At 44.4% G+C, this 18,916-nt stretch overlaps 1 long non-coding RNA gene across 1 annotated transcript in view; it reads left to right on the forward strand.

Moving 5' to 3' along the window:
• The first annotated feature begins 11,378 nt into the window (after positions 1–11,378).
• Positions 11,379–18,916, forward strand: part of LOC138538430 (uncharacterized) — a 315,299-nt gene continuing 307,761 nt past the window's right edge. The window contains exon 1 of the long non-coding RNA XR_011286535.1: positions 11,379–11,475. This is a non-coding gene — a long non-coding RNA (uncharacterized lncRNA). The remainder of the gene's footprint in view (positions 11,476–18,916) is intronic.

An 18,916-nucleotide genomic window follows, 5' to 3' on the forward strand; every position in this document is an offset into this window, starting at 1 on the left:
CTGATGTAGCCAGGCCAAACCAGATGTGGGTAGATCCGTGCACAGTGTCACCTCCACTGCAGATATGGATCGATACGCTTCTGTGGTGCAGACTGTGATTTGCCATGGTGTAAGGAATTGCATCTTCTCTACTGGACATGTGGGGCAGCGATGCAGTGCTGTCCCAGTGGAGACTGGCAGAGACCCTGCTAGCAAACTCAATTGGCCTTAGGTGGTGGCCTTGTGCATTGGCCGGCGTTGCCTGCCAGCTAGATGATGGCAGCCCATACAATGAGCCTATCTGACAATCAGCTGATTGACTCAAAGAGCCCGGCGGATCTCCTACTGCTGCGGTGGCCATTTTGGTCAGTGTATCCTCTCCTTGAATGAGTGGGACTCCAGTGCCAGCTGACAGCATCTTGGGTCCTTGGGTGGATTCAGGATGGGCGCACAAGTATTGGGCAGTATGGGTGACCCGGACAGCCCGGCAGAGACACTGCTAGTCAACTCCCATGGTCATAGGTGGTGGCCTTGTGGGGTGGCCGGTGTTGCATGCCGGCTAGGTGCCCGTAGCCCATATGAAGGACGTATTGGCCAATCAGCTGATTGCTGATGCTTCACTTGATTCAAAGAGCTCAGCGTAGCTCGCACAGCTTCAGCTGCCTTCTTGGTCAGTGTATCCTTTCCTTGAATGAACGGGACTCCGGTGCCTGCTGAAGGCATCTTTGGTCCCTGGGTGGACTCAGGGTGGGTACACAAGTATTGGGCCGTAGTGGGTCACCCGGACAGAAAAGAACAGCCTACTCTAAGTGAAACATGGGGCACAGTAAAACCTATAGGACATTCTCCATGCGGCATGTGTACATGCTTTGCTTCCACTAAGAGGTCAAAAGAGGTTGACTTGGGTCTACGGAACCCTTGGAAATAGTTGCAGTTTACAAACTGTAATTCTAAAATGGTTGTCTACGCGATATGGTGCCCATGTCAGAAGTTATACATAGACAAGACAGAGAGAAAGGTGAAAATCAGAATTATTGAACATAAAAGCTGCATAAAGAATTCAATACTGGCTGTACCTATGGTTGGGCACTTTTTGGCAATGGAACATACACCAGAGTCATTGGTGTGGACCATTTTGGCACAAGTACCGTTAATGGGAGATGGTGCCCTCAGTAAGTAGAAATTGTACCACAAAAAGCTACGGTTAATATACATGTGCAACAGCATGGACAAATGAACGGGACTCCGGTGCCTGCTGAAGGCATCTTGGGTAACTTAGAGCACTGTGGACAGGCATACAAAGTTGTTCCAAACTGAAAATGTCAGCATCACGAGTAGGATAGGAAGTCACAAACAAACAATGTAAACAGAGAAGCCACATATGTCACAATACACTCCAGTCAATAAGACCCATCTCTTCCACGCTCAGAAGAGAGACAAGATTCATAGTGAATAGGAGTCTCTGGAATAGAAATATCTAATAATTACCACACAAATCCAGTTATCATGTGTCATCCCAGTCCTATCTCATGAAGGACATATGCTTCCCCTTTTTCATTTTCTCTAGCCTTTGAGAGTCCTTCTGATACACTTAAGGATTTTCTTGATAGCGGAAAAGAGAGTAGCTGGATTAATGATAAAACCAATAGGTTTCTGTACAAGCTATATCCTAACATTTGTTTTTTTTTCCTTTTGCCTAAAATCCTACTTTCTTCAGCCACTGGTACTGAAGACCGGTAGTTACTTAAAAGATACTAAACATTTTCTCTAGCCTACATTTCGAACCACATTTCGAACCAGGCCATATTCTCCTCACTATTGATGTGACCAGTATACCACATGACTTGGGCTTGGAAGCCGTTGAAAGGTTGCTGTTGAAAGAGGGACACATCGCAGCTAGCAAAGAATTGATACTCATTTTATTAGATTTTATTTCTCAGAGTACCTAATTTGGCTACAACACATGCTTCCATCTTTAGAGCAATGGGATTTCCATGGGTGCTAAAATTGCACCCCCTTATGCCAATACCTTTCAGTTCAAATATGAAATCATGTGTTACAACGCCCTGTTTGGTAAAAATATCTCAGACGTTGGTGTTGTTACATTGGTGGTATCGTTGGCATTTTGAATGGCCCTGAGACATCCCTCAATGACTGTATAGGCTTAAGCTTGTCAACCCCAGGATACAGTTTACATTGAGCTTGGTTCCATATATATAAATATATATATACATTTCCTTGATGTACTTGTAATACCATAAAAAGAAGGGTTTACAACCAACAGATACAGGAAACTGATAGGAATAATCTGTTAAACAGATTACGTTTTCATCCTCCAAACTTGATTAGAAATCTATTGTACAGTCAACTCCTCAGGGTGAAGAGGATGGTTAATGATGATGAACAGAGTAAAATTGAACTTGACCAGATGACACAAACATTCCAAAAACATGGCTACAAATATGATGAACTTCTCCCATTAAAGGGCATGTTGTTACCTAGAAAAACCTGAAAGAAGGGCCTGACCATACCTATGTCTCCAGTTATTTGGTACAGAGCAACAGAACTAGGAAAAATCATCATTAAACATTGGCATGTTATTGCTACTGATACTTGACTTAAATCTTTGTTCACCTTTTAACACAATCACAATTTGCGTAACTTACTAATGAAGAAACGGTCCAGTATTTCCCCAAAAAACGGTGGGCCTCATCATGAGTTGGGTGGTATCCCAGGACTAATTGAACCAGGATACCAGCCAACGCAATTAGCGTAGCCATAGTCCATCCGAGCAATTTGCCACATTGGACCCAATGGGTTTGGGGGTAATATTACTGCTATTACTATGTAATAGGGCCAGCAGTAATAGCGCCAAAGCCAGTGCATTCACCTCCAACTCAAAGCTGGAGGTGAATGCCCCGGAAATCTGGATTGGGTGGAGCGGTAAATGCAGCAGTAATAGCATTATCCCCATATTTACCACTCCACCCAACTCGGGGGGTCATCGCGGGTTATCATAAATTGGGTGGAGCAGTAAAATGCAGCTGTAATGCTATTAACTCTATTACCACTGCATTTACTGCTCTGCCCAATCCTGTGTTCCGGGGCATTCGCCTCCAGCTCTGTGCTGGAGGTAAATCCACTAGCTTTAAGGCCATTTACGGTGCTATTACCACCAGCGGTAACAGCACCCCCCAAAACTCATTCCATCCAATGGAACACAGCCCCCGCAACTCAGGACCCAATGCTAATAGCGCCAGACCAAGTTGTGGTACCATTACACGTGTTAGGCAGTATCCGGCGCACTTAGTGCTGGATATCGCCCAACTCATGATGGAGACCTAGTACCTTTCCTTGCTTACATTGCATGAACTGTAACTTTGGGGGCATCACGAGTTGGGTGGAGAAGTAAAATGCAGGAGTAAAGCTGTTACTGCTGCATTTACCACTCCACCCAATCCCTTGTTCCAGGGCATTTATCTCCAGCTCTGAGATGGAAGTGAATATGCCAGCTTTAAGGCAATTTTTGTAGCTATTACCACCAGTGCTCTTACTGCCGGCATTAAAAGCACCACAACCCCTTTGGGTCCAATGAACCCAATGGGAATGGGGATTTACCACCCCCACAACTCGGAGATCCAGCACTAATAGTGCCAGACCGAGTTGCAGTAACGCTATTAGCTTTGGGCGGTATCCCAGCACAATTGGCAATGGATAACACCCAACTAATGATAGAACCCTAGTACCTTTCCATGCTTACATTGCTCATATTGTATCTTTTGGGGGTCATCACTAGTTGGGCAGAGCAGTCAAATGTTTCAGAATCGATATTACTGCCACATTTACCACTCCACCCAGTACCGTGTTACGGGGAATTCATCTCCAGCTCTTAGCTGGAGGTGAATTCACTAGCTTTAAGCCCATTTTCAGCACCATTACTGCCAGCGCTATTACCACTGGCAGTAATAGCAGCCCCCAACCCCATTGGGTCCAATGGGAATGGAGACCCTCACCCCGCAACTCGTGATACAGTGCTAATAGCGCCGGACCGGGTTGCGGTAATGCTAATAGCATTGGGTGGTATCCTGGCGCAAGTAGTGCCAGGATACCACCCAACTCGTGATAGAGCCCAATTTGTCATTAAAGGTGAAATTGTATTCCACCCCAGGACAGCTGAAAAGATCATTTGTCAAGCGTACTAAATCTGAGCGCATCAAGGCGCTGGTTACAGAAAGCGCAGTTAGCTTAGCAGTTACTTGTGAAAAGAGCCATGTTTTAAGGCCTTTGTGGAAGGACCAGAGGGAGGATTCGGCCCTTAGATGCGGATGTAGGGCATTCTAATATTTGCTGTTACTAAGGGGAAACTGCACCCCCCTGCCTTTTGGAATTTGAATCTGGGGGATGACAGTAGGTGGGAATAGGAGGCCATAGTTGGTCTGTTCGATTGTGATTTTTTGAATTTGTTTGAAAGGTATTTGGGGTCAGTGTATGCCAAGCATGTGGTTATGAGGGTTTTGAAGTGGATTTGCTCATGAATCGGGAGCCAATGCACACTTCTTCTAAGCGCAGAAATATCTTTTTTTAGGGGATATTCAGCGCTGCTCTCATGGCACTGTTTTGTATCATCTGATGTTTTTTTTTTTAAGTTTCTGTGTAGTTCTGGAAAAAAGGGCATTACAATAGTCTAGTCTAGACATAATGAGGCTCTTGCTAAGGTAATGCAACTATCTGTGGAAAGGAAGAGTCTGCTGGCATTCATAAGTTCAGTTGTGTAGGCTGAGGATGAGTCTATAGCATTCACCTGTCTAGAGTGAGGGATGCATCCAGGTATACCCCCAGGGTTTTTACTTCAGTTTTCTCATTGTTAAGGAACAACAAATGCATGGCCATCCAGGCCTGGATACTTTGGCAGATTGTGTTCAGTGAATTCGAGTCAGTGTCGAAGTTTCCTGTGATGGGAAGACGGATTTGGGTATTGTCTGCATAGTTTTTGTGGAAGATACCCAACTTGTCAAGGAAGTCAAAGGGCCTCATCACGACTTGGGCGGTAACGGTAACGCTATTAGCGCGGGGGCTATTAGCGCGACCGCCATAGCCCCCGGCGCTAATAGCGCGGGATCACGACTTTGGCGGACTTGGGAGTCCCCATTCCCCATTGAGCCCATTCGGGAATGCCCCATTCCCCATTGGGCTCAATGGGGAAAATTCGCGCTCTTACCGCCGGCGGATTTCCCGCCGGCGGTAATAGCGCGAATCTTCGGCGGATTTCCCTCCAGCTAAGGGCTGGGGGGAAATCCACCGAAGTCCTGATTTGGCGAACCCTTAAATCCGGCGGTAATAGCGCTACCGCCGGATTTAAGGGTTACCGCCAAAGTCGTGATGATGCCCAAAGAGGGGATTTGTGAGGATGTTGTGTAACATCTGTGAGGCGCAGGAGCCTTGTGGGACACCACAGGAGACTGGGGACCAATACTAATGCAGAGAAGACTCTCATAGTTCTGCTGGATAAGAATGATTTAATCCAAGTTAATGCCCTAGGAGAGTAGTGGGCTGCTGAGGCAAAGTGATGGCACAGGGTTTAGTGATCCACCGGATCGAAAGCAGCTGAGAGGTCGAGCAAAAGGAGGATGGCTAGTTTGTGTTATCTTTGAATTCATCCATTTGTATATTTAGATCAAGGAGAGTATATTCGGTTCAGTGGTCAAGACGGAAGCCAGATTGGCACAATCCTAAACAATTGTAGTTTTCAAGGTATTTTGGGGTATGTAAGTATACTGCTCGGTCCAAAATTTCAAGAAGGAAAGGAACAGTTGTGATGGTGCAATAGTTGTTGGTGATGCCAGGGTCGATTGTTGGCTTTTTTGGAGTTGGAGGACCCACGCGTCTTTTAGTTTGGTGGGCGCTGTGCCAGTGGTAAATGAGGTGTTGATGATTGAGGCGATAAACAGGGCTAGCTCGGTGGCGCAGTCTTTGATGACGGAGGCCGGGCAGATGTCACCTTGACATCTGAAGGGTTTTAGGCCATTGATGATTTTAGTAATTTCAAGGTCTGAAACCAGAGAGAATACAAACGGCTGGGTGAGATAGTCAAGGGACACTAGGGTTAGTACTGGAAGTGTTCCATTGGTCATACTTTTTTTTTTGCTAAGATTTTAGTTTGGAGTGAGGCTATCTTGTTCAATAGTGCATTTCATTTTGGATATTTATGCACCAGGTTCTGGGCCTCATTACAAGTTTTCCGGTCCGGAAACAATGGTGCTGGTAAGGGTACCGGTGCCATTGTTTCCAGACCGGCAAACTACAAGTTCTGCAGATGGTACCCGCCTAAGGACTTTGACGGAAGCACCGGCACTGTTGCACACGGTGCCGGTGCTTCCGTCCTTCCCATTCCCATTGAGTCCTATGGGACTCCAATGGGAATGGGTAGTTACTTTTTCAGGAGCCTGGCTTCCGGGTACCGCCACGGCTGTAATGCCCCGGTAATTCCCCAAAGCCAGGCACCAGAAAAAAACACGACTCCAGCAGCAGCCATGCCATTTATACCGCACGGCTATCGCGTGGGTCGTAATGAGGCCCACTGTCTTTGAGGCAGTTAGCAGCAGGGCAACTGGTGACTCGCTTTCATGCAGTATAGAAAAAAGCTCTTTAGAGTTTGACTGTGCATTATCAATCCTTTTTGTTGTAAGATGCCTTTTTATCGCATGGAACATGACCTGTTTGTAGTATTTAGATGGGGTGGTAAAGTGGGCTTTGTTGGTGTCTAACCTTTTTCCAGGTTGTTTCAGCTGCTCGCTTCGTGGAGCAAATGGTTTTGAGACTTGTTGTGTACCAGGTGTTCACATGAACTTGCGCTTTAGGTTTAGGTTGTCTCAGAGGGGTCACTTTGTCTATGACTTGGAGGATGGAATGGTTGTATAAGTCAATCAATGCTGTAGCATCCTAGGTGGAGTGCTGGAAGGCTATGTGGAGCTTCAGTAACAGGAGGATGGTGGCAGGAGTGATGTTCCGGGCCTTTCTCATAAGTGTGGCTGGAGGTTTTGGAGCTACCTGCGAGGGTGGGTTACTCACAGGGATAGACAATGAGATCACATTGTAGTCTGGCCAAGTGCATGGTTGATTGTAGAATATCATAATGTTACTGTTGCATTCAGCCAGCCATTCTAAGGTGCAGCGTTTGTTATGGTCGGGATCCAAGATGCATTGGGAGAAGCCCAAGGCTTCGATAGACTTGGCTAATGAGAGTGCGTGGGCATCTGTAGGGTCGTTAAACTCTAAGGCCCTCATTACGACCCTGGCGGATTTTTTCCGCCATCGGCGGACTTTTCCGCCATGGCGTAAAGTCCGTTTACGCCATGGCGGATGGCGGACTTACCGCCCCATTCCGAGGTCGGCGGGGCGGTAAGTCCCCATTGACCCATTTACCCTTCCCCATTCCCATTTCGGCCCCATAGGGCTCAATGGGAGTGGGGAAGGCGTTAATTACGCCACCGTACATTACGGTGGCGTAATTAACACCAAGGTCCCATAGCGCCATGGATTTTTACGCCCGCAAAAAGCGGGCGGAAAAGTGACCATGGCGCTATGGGAACTCGTAGTTGGCGGTAAGGGGTCGGCGCAGCTAACGCTGGCGCAAACCCCTTACCGCCAGGGTCGTACTGAGGGCCTAAGTTTAAATCACCCAAAAGATGATCCTGGAGGAAGGCTTGGCCTCCTGTGAGAAGAGTAGTGAGATGTCTTCCTCAATGGAAAGTATGAACCCCAGAGGCATGTAGATGAGATGAAGGTTAAGGTTGGCTCTGTGGGAGAGGGTTAATTTAATAGACAGGAGTTCACCAGATTGGAATGCTGGGTTGCTTATTTCTCTAATGGGTAGAGATAAAGGCTACACCCCCTCTTTTGGATGTTGGTCTATCTTTCCTGAAGAGTAGTTGTCTGGGATGGCCAGGGATAGAGAGGCACTGGCTGCAGGATGTTGCCAGGTTTCTGTGATGGCCAGAATGTCTAAATGTTTGGAAGTGATAAGGTCAGAGATATATAGTGCATTTGCCTGTTGTGATCTAGCATTAATTAGAGCTCCTTTGAGAGGTGCTAGAATGAGTGAGTCAGGGCTAGGGAGTCTGGTTGCCTTGACCATGGCACTGGTCACTTCTGCTGTGGGGGAGCCATAGTTAGGGTTAGGCAGGTTAATCGCAGTCGGTCAGGTGGCCGTGTGATAAGAAATGGTCGCTGTGCTGTGGGTCGTGGTGGCAGCCATTGCTTCCTCCAGGTGCAAGCAGGTCAAGATATCCCGGGTGGGGCAACAGGCCTACTAATTTTAGATGGGGAACATGCTGCTAAATGGACAATAGTACAGTCTAAGGCAATGCATTGGCATTATTGACATTATCAACATTGGTAGAGGGCGAGCTAATCACTATGGTATGAGAAACAGATAAACAAGCTAAAGTGTAGTCTAAGCACAAGGCATTTGCATTATTGACATTATCAACATTGGTAGAGGGTGAGCTAATCGGCATGGCACCCAAAACAGTTAAACATTCTAAAGTGCAGTCTAAGGACAAGGCATTGGCATTGTTAACATTAGTGACACTGGCAGAGGGTTCAGCAGTCGCTAAGACATCAGAGACTATTGAAGTACACCTGGTATGCGTATTAGCCACTGCCAAAGTAGGTATAATAGATAAGGTAATGGCCTCATAATCGCTAGTCAGAGGTATTATTTATCTTAACAAAGGTATTGTTGATGAGCGGTGGGTGGCATGCAGAGGGTGAGACAAAGAGGTTAGCAGCTAGTTTTGAAGCCCGGGTGACTAGTACATAGTTTGCTTGAAAGATCTTTGTGTTCTGAGCATCAGGACTTGTGGAGGTATTCGCTGGCAGAGTTGTGGTGAGGCCTACTGAGATGTGTAGGCGAGGAGCATAGTTCATAAGGAGTTCAAGATCTGTCAGGTTAATGTTAGGCCCAAGTTCTGTGCGTGTGGTAGTTGGGGCTGGCACTGTTGGATTGATAGTGGATTTAGGATTGAGATGGTAGGGGGCTGAGTGAGGTGAAGGCCTGTATTTGGGTGGGTGTTGGGCAGCCGGCTTTAAGCCCCTTGAATCAGTTTGGGAGTCTAACCGATCGTCTGTCAGGTACATAGGCTTAGGTGTGGTGTGACCCCTATTATACCCCCTGAGGTGCATAAGAAGGTGCTTGTTTCAGGCTCATGGATGGCATGGTCTGGCATCCTAATTCCTACAAGTGGGGATCAGGCTAGAGCAATGGGAGGCTGCGCAGGGGGAGCGCAGTGGGTAGGAAGAAGGAAGGTGGGATACTCTCAAAGTCAGGGAGCTTGTTGGCCATGCCAATCCTCATCATACAGGTCCATAGGGTAAGTTGAACATGATCAATCGGCTGCTTGCATCCAGATGCCAGACTAGGCATTTTAAGGGCCTGTGAGGTCAGGGTGTAGGTGTGACGCAGCGAGTACCTCAGTGTTGGCGGATTATGATCATGAATATAGGGTGCACCAAACTTAGATTGGAGTGTCATGGCAAAATTGGTTAGGGGTGTAGCCAAAGGAGGCCACTCCTTCTCCAAATAGGTGCCTGTGGGAACGCAACCCTTCTGTAAACCAAGGTGCTTACCTTCCATTCTGCCTGATGTAGCCAGGCCAAACCAGATGTGGGTACATCCGTGCACAGTGTCACCTCCACTGCATATCTGGATCGATACGCTTCTGTGGTGCAGACTGTGATTTGCCATGGTGTAAGGAATTGCATCTTCTCTACTGGACATGTGGGGCAGCGATGCAGTGCTGTCCCAGTTGAGACTGGCAGAGACGCTGCTAGCAAACTCAATTGGCCTTAGGTGGTGGCCTTGTGCATTGGCCGGCGTTGCCTGCCAGCTAGATGATGGCAGCCCATACAAGGAGCCTATCTGACAATTAGCTGATTGACTCAAAGAGCCCGGCGGATTTCCTACTGCTGCGGTGGTCATTTTGGTCAGTGTATCCTCTCCTTGAATGAGTGGGACTCCAGTCCCAGCTGACAGCATCTTGGGTCCTTGGATGGATTCAGGATGGGAGCACAAGTATTGGGCAGTATGGGTGACCCGGACAGCCCGGCAGAGACACTGCTAGTCAACTCCCATGGTCACAGGTGGTGGCCTTGTGGGGTGGCCGGTGTCGCCTGCCGGCTAGATGCCGGTAGCCCATATGAAGGGCGCATTGGCCAATCAGCTGATTGCTGATGCTTCACTTGATTCAAAGAGCTTGGCGTAGCTCACACAGCTTCAGCTGCCTTCTTGGTCAGTGTATGCTTTCCTTGAATGAACGGGACTCCGGTGCCTGCTGAAGGCATCTTTGGTCCCTGGGTGGACTCAGGGTGGGTACACAAGTATTGGGCCGTAGTGGGTCACCCGGACAGAAAAGAACAGCCTACTCTAAGTGAATCATGGGGCACAGTAAAACCTATAGGACATTCTCCATGCGGCATGTGTACATGCTTTGCTTCCACTAAGAGGTCAAAAGAGGTTGACTTGGGTCTACGGAACCCTTGGAAATAGTTGCAGTTTACAAACTGTAATTCTAAAATGGTTGTCTACGCGATATGGTGCCCATGTCAGAAGTTATACATAGACAAGACAGAGAGAAAGGTGAAAATCAGAATTATTGAACATAAAAGCTGCATAAAGAATTCAATACTGGCTGTACCTATGGTTGGGCACTTTTTGGCAATGGAACATACACCAGAGTCATTGGTGTGGACCATTTTGGCACAAGTACCGTTAATGTGAGATGGTGCCCTCAGTAAGTAGAAATTGTACCACAAAAAGCTACGGTTAATATACATGTGCAACAGCATGGACAAAGGCTTGAACAAGATGATCGATTGTTCCTCAGTTTGAGTGTGTAGACAACGCCTACAGGAGAGACAACTAATGCTATCAAGAGGGCAACATCATGTGCCCACGGGTGCTGGTTTTTACAGGTGAGATCCAATCAGGATACATAAAGAGGTATAACTGCACTGAGCAGCATGTTGAAATCATGTTTCAGAAATAAATAGTGAGTACAGACCCGTATTGGTTGTATTACACCAATGGGTTTAACAATTGCAAGACGCAGAGTGTAGTCTAGGAATACATACAACAACACACGTCTAAAGTGAGTATTAGACGGGATTATGGCCTTTATCATATCAAAGCGAGTATATAAGATTATTACTCACCTAAAAAAATTGAATTATGTTGGTGAAATTCCGTTAGTAGGTATGAGGCTTGGCACTGCGATGGATCAATTTCATCCACTACTTGAAAAACGGATGACAAAAGAAGACGGTTTGGAATACAGCTCTCCGCGTACTAGCGCTCTAAACGGCGGGAAGTAACTCAGAGGCATCACTTCCTGACGCTGGTAGCAAGATAAAAGAAGGACTAATCATAATACCGGTGAGGACTAAAGACTCGGTAGAACGTACAAGGATGCGCGAAAGGATTTCAGAAGCAAAACTAAGGTGAGCAGTATAAACTTAGCCCGCATCAGAATTTCCTTTTTGAATGGGCGCATGTCGTGTGAAGAGTTACTCACACGGCGAATGGTCTACATTATGTAGCAAGCAGACTATGATTTATTGGAGGGAAACACATATTTCATCTTGCGCCCTTAGAATCCTTAGACTCAAAGACCCGGTGAATCGTACGGTCACGATCTGTGCGCGATCTGGGAACCAACTAAAGAAGAGATAGGAGCTCCTACAAATTGAAAAGCGTCCCTTCGATGGACGAAAGACTTCGCCCAAAAAGTGGACATACCAGGATGTAAAGCCTCGGACATTTTTACAGGTATGAACCGAGTTTAAACGTTGTATTCAGATTAGGAAGAGTGTAGCACCTTATAGGAAGAGACGCAACTTGAAAGACTAACCATTACATGCAACTATGTTTGTGTCAAGACAGCAACAACAACCTATGATTGTAATTTCCAAGTTTATAGAAGAATGGTAGTTGGTTTAGTTTAAGAACCTTGTGGACCATTTAAAAACATTTGTCCAACATTATTTCTTGCAGGACTGAGGACATAGAGTGTTGCTTGTTTGCAATTTCTAACCATAGTTTTTAAATTAAGAACACATTTTTTTTAAGGAAGACCAAAAAAAAAATTAAATAAAGAACTACGTTTTATTTTTGAAACTTTAAGCAAAAATGGTATGGCTACTGCTGGTTTAACCATAGTCTAAGACCTAGCACCAGTATACTAAACAGATGCTGTTTCTCCCCACTCCCATAGATCCGGTTCCTAATAATAAGGAATGCCATTTGGCACATTTTATCCATGTTACTCAAGATAATGTGGTAAGCCTGGTCAGAATCACTAATCTATTTTGACTAAGATGTTACAAGATTCACACAAATGTAATTCAACCCATATTAAGAGTTGTGCTATATCCTTAGGTCAATGTCCGATCAGACAGGTTAACCCTTGGAGATGACTGCCAGAAGTACGGACATAGTGGAAGGCAGGCGTCTACCAAGCTCATTTCATGACACACTGTTTTTCCCCTGAAGAATTTCACACACATAATGTTTGTGGTTAATATATGGGAATGAAACATGTTGGGATCATTGTCACTGTGATATTAATTATGACAGCAGTATTCAATGACTGAAAACTATGTACTTGCTGCTAAGAGATGTTTGATTCAGTTTAAAAATAGCGAGCACACTAGATACAAGTACTTTTCGATCAAGACTGAATGCTAGTTTGAAGTTTTATGTGTCATCTTTTAGATGGTCATTTTTTGAAGGTCATTTTTTTATGGGTTTTTCAATTCTGAATGTTGGGTTACACTTTTTTACCTTTTTATATGTTTCCCGGTAGTTCTATGGTGAGGGCTATATTATATGTTTGTGATTGTAAAGTTTATAGTGGTGATTATTAGTTTTAGAAAACAAACACTTTTGGTGTTGTGTATATGTAGGTTTTCATTCTTTATATATGTTGATATTGCAATGATTATATGATTGTTTGTATATTAAAATATGTTTTATTGCTAAATATTGAAAAATAAAATATTTTAGAGAGTCTATATGTATTAAACTGACTCTCAGGGCCTCATTACAACTCAGGCGGTAAGGGGTTTACGGCGCCGTAAACAGCGCCGACCCTTACCGCCTGAGTACGAGGTCCCTTAGCGCCATGGCGGATTTAACACCTGCTTTTAGCAGGTGTTAAAATCCATGGCGCTAAGGGACCATGGAGTTAATTACGCCACCGTAATTTACGGTGGCGTAATTAACGCCTTCCCCACTCCCATTATGCCCTATGGGGCAAAAATGGGAATGGGGAAGGGTAAATGGGGATTGGGGACTTACCGCCCCGCCAAACTCGGAATGGGGCGTAAGTCCGCCAACCACCATGGCGTAAACGTAGTTTACGCCATGATGGTAAAGTCACGGCCCAGGCGGTAACTTACCGCCTGGGTCGTGATGAGGCCCTCAGTGTGGTAATTTCCATAATAATTTAAATAGTGTCCTTCTGGTTGCGTGGCACTGATAGTCCCTTAGCGGGGTTGGTCCCCAATATAGGGGCTGTGATTTTGCAGGTTTTAGCAAAAAGAGGTGACAAGACTTTTTTGGAAACATAGTTTGTGTATTTAAGGGGTGTAGTCTTATCCTCTGTTTGAAAATAATCCCCAGGTCCTTTTTAAGAGGATAAGTGACCCGGACAGACCAACAGATACGCTGCTAGTCACTCCTTTGGCCTTATTTGGTGGCCCTGTCTATTATCTATGCAATAAAATGCCCTTGCAGATTATATTTTGTCAGACATTCCAAACGCACAGCAACGATTTGCTGGAATGAACACCCTCCAACATACAAACTGGTAACCTGAATTCACCTGTGACCAGACACTTTCATGAACAATGACATAAACTGCCACAACTACGATTCCGGGTACTTGAAGTTATCACCTTTAATCCACACTGCAGGAAAGCTTTCTGGATGTATCATTTGGACTCTATGCCCCCTCGGGTCATCAATGTAGAATTCAATTTGACTTGTTTCTCATGAGAGTATGTTACAATAGCAGCTTTCTATCTCTGGACAGAGTTACTATTGTTATCTTTCTGGTATTCCTATTCCACATGTTGAGCCACATGACTCTGAACATTTAGTAGATGTTGTTTACAGCTTAAATACTTACCAGTTATATTATGATCTTCTCTTTAGAATTTAAATCTTACTTGTTATCAATATGACTGAGTGTTGTTCCCCTTTTTATAAATAGGTTCAGTTTAGCACTTATACTTGTGGGTATCTGTATTTACAATTAATGTTACAGATAGCTTTGATTTGCGATCACTGATATATTGATCTGCATTACATCTTTGTAACAATTGCTGGTTAGCTGTATTCTTCCCAGCTTCCATTTAATTTCTCTTTATTTGTCTATCTATCTCAGACTGTCCATACATGCCTTTCTTTAATTCCCATGTTTGACTTGCCATATATTTGTTTTTGTTTGGCTCTTTTATTTTATTTTGTATTATTACTACCTATGTATTTTTTATTATTTTTTTCATTTTCCCACCGTATGTATGGGACTTGCTATTAGGTAACCTTTGTGGTCACTTTTTCCATTTTTGTTTCTTCATTTCACTGTTTATCAGCATCCTGCTATTTTGCACAAGTACCTTTGTCTGACGTCACTTCTTGATGCTGTCCGCATCACAGATGATGAATTCATCATACCATCACATGATGACATCAATCTATCTTAATGCTAAGCATTGACATTGCCCGCCATTTTCAGTTTTTTGCTGACATGGTTGTGTGGCAGTTCCTTCAACCATTTTACACTGAATAATCAGCTGAACTTTTTTAGAACTACTTTTCACTTTCACCATCCCTGGTTGCTCTCACAGACATTTTCTAGTCTCATTTATTTTTATTTTTTTCATTGTATCTAGCCTCTTTGCTATGCCCTTTAAACCATTACCAGGCACCCTTTTTTTCCTTCTATTGTTGGTCTTTTCCCGATGAGCCTAGTACCTTCTACTTGATGACATTTGTGCCATGTTGCATAGTTACTTTTTTCTTCCTCACAGAGATGTGATTTCACTATGAATCCCAGAGATAGGTATTCTACCTTGCTCCTTGGATCTCTAGCTTGTCATATAGTGAGATTCTGATTTTACCCATAACCTCTCTCTGCAGGTGTATTTGTTTATCTCTTTTTCCCCTCCAGAAGCTGATTTGAATATGCATGAGTGTTGGGTAGTAATATTCTGTGTACAGTGAAATACTGATTATTGAGTTTTTGGGTGTTTTTCTAGAGATTATCACAGATTGATATGTCTACTTTCTTTTGTTTATTTGTATTTCTGGTTTTCTTTGCATTCTGTTATGTAGATGTGCCCTGATGAAGGATTCTTTGTTATCCGTATTGCATTGACCATGAGATCTGCTCTCGTCTGTATACACTTTGTATGATGTGATGTAAAGATATGTTATGTTCACATGACCAACTGAGAAGCTCAAGCATTTTGATTTGCTCTCCTAGTTTCTGCTGAGTGCCTCGGCATTCATATAGTGAGCACACAGTATTGAAGCTAATCCTCTTCAGTAATGTGGAGTCAAGCCACATTACAAAGCTGTCTCCCCAGCCCTCCTCCACACACAGTCCTCAAACTCAACTATGCAAAGGGAGATGCACACTGTCACACAATAACACCACCCAGCTGTGGGCCAACAAACACGCAGGAATGCAAATATGTTGGCTGCTGCTGCATGTCTGACAACATGCCATCTGTGGGGGCTGTATGGGGGAGCACTTTGGATGTTTAGTGATACAACGATGCAGGTAATCCTACCTCTAGGAGTGAGCTCTGCTAATCAAGCTCATTCTCAAAATGTGCCAGGCCAAAAAGCATAGTGCATGTTGTGACTGTCTACTAAAATCCCCCAGCAGCTGACTTGCAGTGGCAACAGGGCACAGACATAGGTCACATGTGCATTCATCAAAAACAAAGCTACTGGAATCCAACATCCCAACAAACTGCAAGCACCTCAGGTTCAAATATTAGAATGTGTGTGCCAGGAGTCTGGTGAAAATGTAATATAAGCCATGTCTGGTTTTGAAATGGTGGCTACCAGGCTTACACAACTATAAAGCCAAAATCAGTTGATATAATTTTATTGTCAGATTGGTGGACAGTGACTCATTAAGGAAAGCACCTGGTAAATATTCACCTATCTGGGCTGGCTAGTCCCAAAACAGCCATATGTCCCCCCCCCCTTAGGAAGCCCTCTGTTTGATCTCCCTGTGAAGACTGGGCACATACTCCAGGGAACAGGAGTTCCTCCTAGGCGTGAAGCTTGGACTCAGGGCTTTGTTGTAGATATTTATGCAGCAACCATCAATGCAGGGAATTTGTTCCCCCCACAATCAATAGAGCCACACCAATGTTCGTTTTCTGTTCAATCTAGCCCTGTCTGTGATTCATGTAGATCCACAAATGTCCTTAACATGTATGCAATAGATAATCCGTGAACAATACTGGTGTATAGAAAGAATATATATTTATTGATGAATAAGAACATTAATATTTATACAAAATCATGAATCATGCGACCTCACTCTGTGGCCCAAATACTTTTCTTTCCTAACACTTCACATTTGACACACATTGAAAACACTAGTGGGTTAAGGATAGCACAGATCGCAGACGCTTTAACCCCACAAGATGTACAGACAAATACTTTGCAGGTGGTTTACTTTTACTTTATAACATGTAGCGTTTTGAAACATGACAGGATCACAAACCTAGCAATACCCGTTACATGAAGTTTGATTTCAAAATCATGCAATACTTTATTTTTGGTAAATGCAGTTTCACACATGCAGTGCTCTGTTTTTTAAATCTCCCTGAGCACTCGAAAATGCTAGCAGTGTTGGACCACAACAGACTTTCAAAAACAAAACACTGTTTATATATAAAGAAACCTTCTTCCTTCACTACAATGCCATGAAGAATCTCTTTTCTACCAACAGTCACTTTTCACTCTCAGTAGAGAGTATGCTTTTCACTCAGAGACTTCACTTTATTTAATGTTGGCAAGTCACTTTTCTGCCCTCGCACAAAACCTTGATAATCAGTATATATTCACTACCCCACAGTTTTAAGACACAGGCCTCATTACGAGGTTGGAGGTAGCCATGGTGCTATTAGCACCATGACTACCCCCTTACTGCATTCCGGGTCCGGGTTCTCGGAATAGGGACTTACGGGGTCATTCCAACCTTGGAAGACCCGGTAAGTCCTCATTCTGAGAACCATTCCCCATTCCCATTCGAGCCCCCATAGGGCTTAATGGGAATGGGGATGGAGCTAATAACGGGCCCGTTAACAACGGGCCCGTTATTAGCTCCCTGGTCCCTTAGTGGGACCCGCTAAGGGACCTCACAATGCAGCAGTAAGGGCTTAACGGCAACGGCACCCTTACCGTTGCTGTTAACCCCTTACTGCCAACCTCGTAATGAGGCCTGAGAAATGGTGAACAGTTGGGAATTGTCATGTGGTATGCACCCCTCCCTTTAGCGAATGTTGAAGTTGGCAAATTGAAATAGGAGTATGCAAGCACTTTAACAGACTATTTTTGTATTCACACTGGAAGCGATGTTATTGATTTTAAATTTCAACAATATCACCCTGTGTTAGTTGGCTATTGAGGAATTAATTAAATTATTATTTGGTAAGAAAATGCTAGGGGTATACCATGTCTGCCCACCAAATCAATAATGGGAAGATATTAGATCAAACAGATAATCACACATCTTGGTTTTGTTGGACAAGTTTACCTACACAAAATATCTCTGGGTTTTTGCACTCAGGAAAGTACATATGGCTTATGGATACTCAAGGGAAATAGCACCATGGCTACCTCCAAACTCGTAATGAGGTCCATAATTACATTTCAGGTTGTAACTCTTGCTCCCAAAGTCGTATTTGTATGACAGTTGCATCAACAGATAGCCCTCTTTGTGAACTTTACAATTATATTTCAATGATTTCTGTGTGCCTTATTGTTCCTGAGAAAATGAACACAGTTTGATCCTGCATACACTCCTATGGCCATTATTGATATGTTAAATGTTAAAGCTATTTATATTGTGCACCGTCACCAACAGAGTTGGTCTCCAGGTGCTATGGGGGATCTGTAAACAAGAAGGAGTGGGGTTCGGTTAGTCGGGAGAAGAAGGAGTGGGAAAGTGAGCGAGGTGTTGTGCAGTTGGCGCTTCAGATTGGTATACAGCATGCGTTGTGCTTTGGTGTACGTATTGGACTGGGGCAACACCACATGTGCAGTTGGTGTTGGTTATGTGTTGTTCGTTCATTGTTGATGCAGTGTGGTGAAGTGTGTGCAGTTCGCTGGGTGAGAGTAGGTTGTGTGAATTTGTGGGTGAGTTAGGTATGCAGAGATTCAAAGGTGGGGCTAGTGGGGGGAGAGTCCTGGTTGTGGCACATCTTGTTCAGTTTAAATTATGTTACTAACGGTATGATTAGTTACTACTATCCTTTCTTGACCGTCTGACTGTTGCATTCTTTAATGCAACACACTCCCTGTAGTATTCCAATGAACTAAGTATAATGCGAATGGTGTGTCTATTCTCCTTCAATGGTTTTGGAGCAGAGATTGGGTTGTCCTTTATCCCTTCTATCTATGTGAGTTGGTCTGCTGGAACTTCAGGTGTGGTACATGGCCAGGATGCTATGCGTGCGTTGTCTAAGTGCTTCTGTCTCGGTTTGTGTATGTATTCAGTCTTCACTATCCTCCTCTTATAGGTATCTCTCATTATGTCATGTGATATGTCATGGAGTGCGTGCCTTAGATTCTGTCTGTATCTTCATTCATCGTTGTTTTAGCGGTGTGTGTGTTCTTGTGGGTGGTCTT

The sequence above is a fragment of the Ambystoma mexicanum genome, chromosome 1q (genome assembly GCF_040938575.1).
Source record: "Ambystoma mexicanum isolate Mex_15411 chromosome 1q, UKY_AmexF1_1, whole genome shotgun sequence".
In the NCBI taxonomy this organism is placed as follows: domain Eukaryota; kingdom Metazoa; phylum Chordata; class Amphibia; order Caudata; family Ambystomatidae; genus Ambystoma; species Ambystoma mexicanum.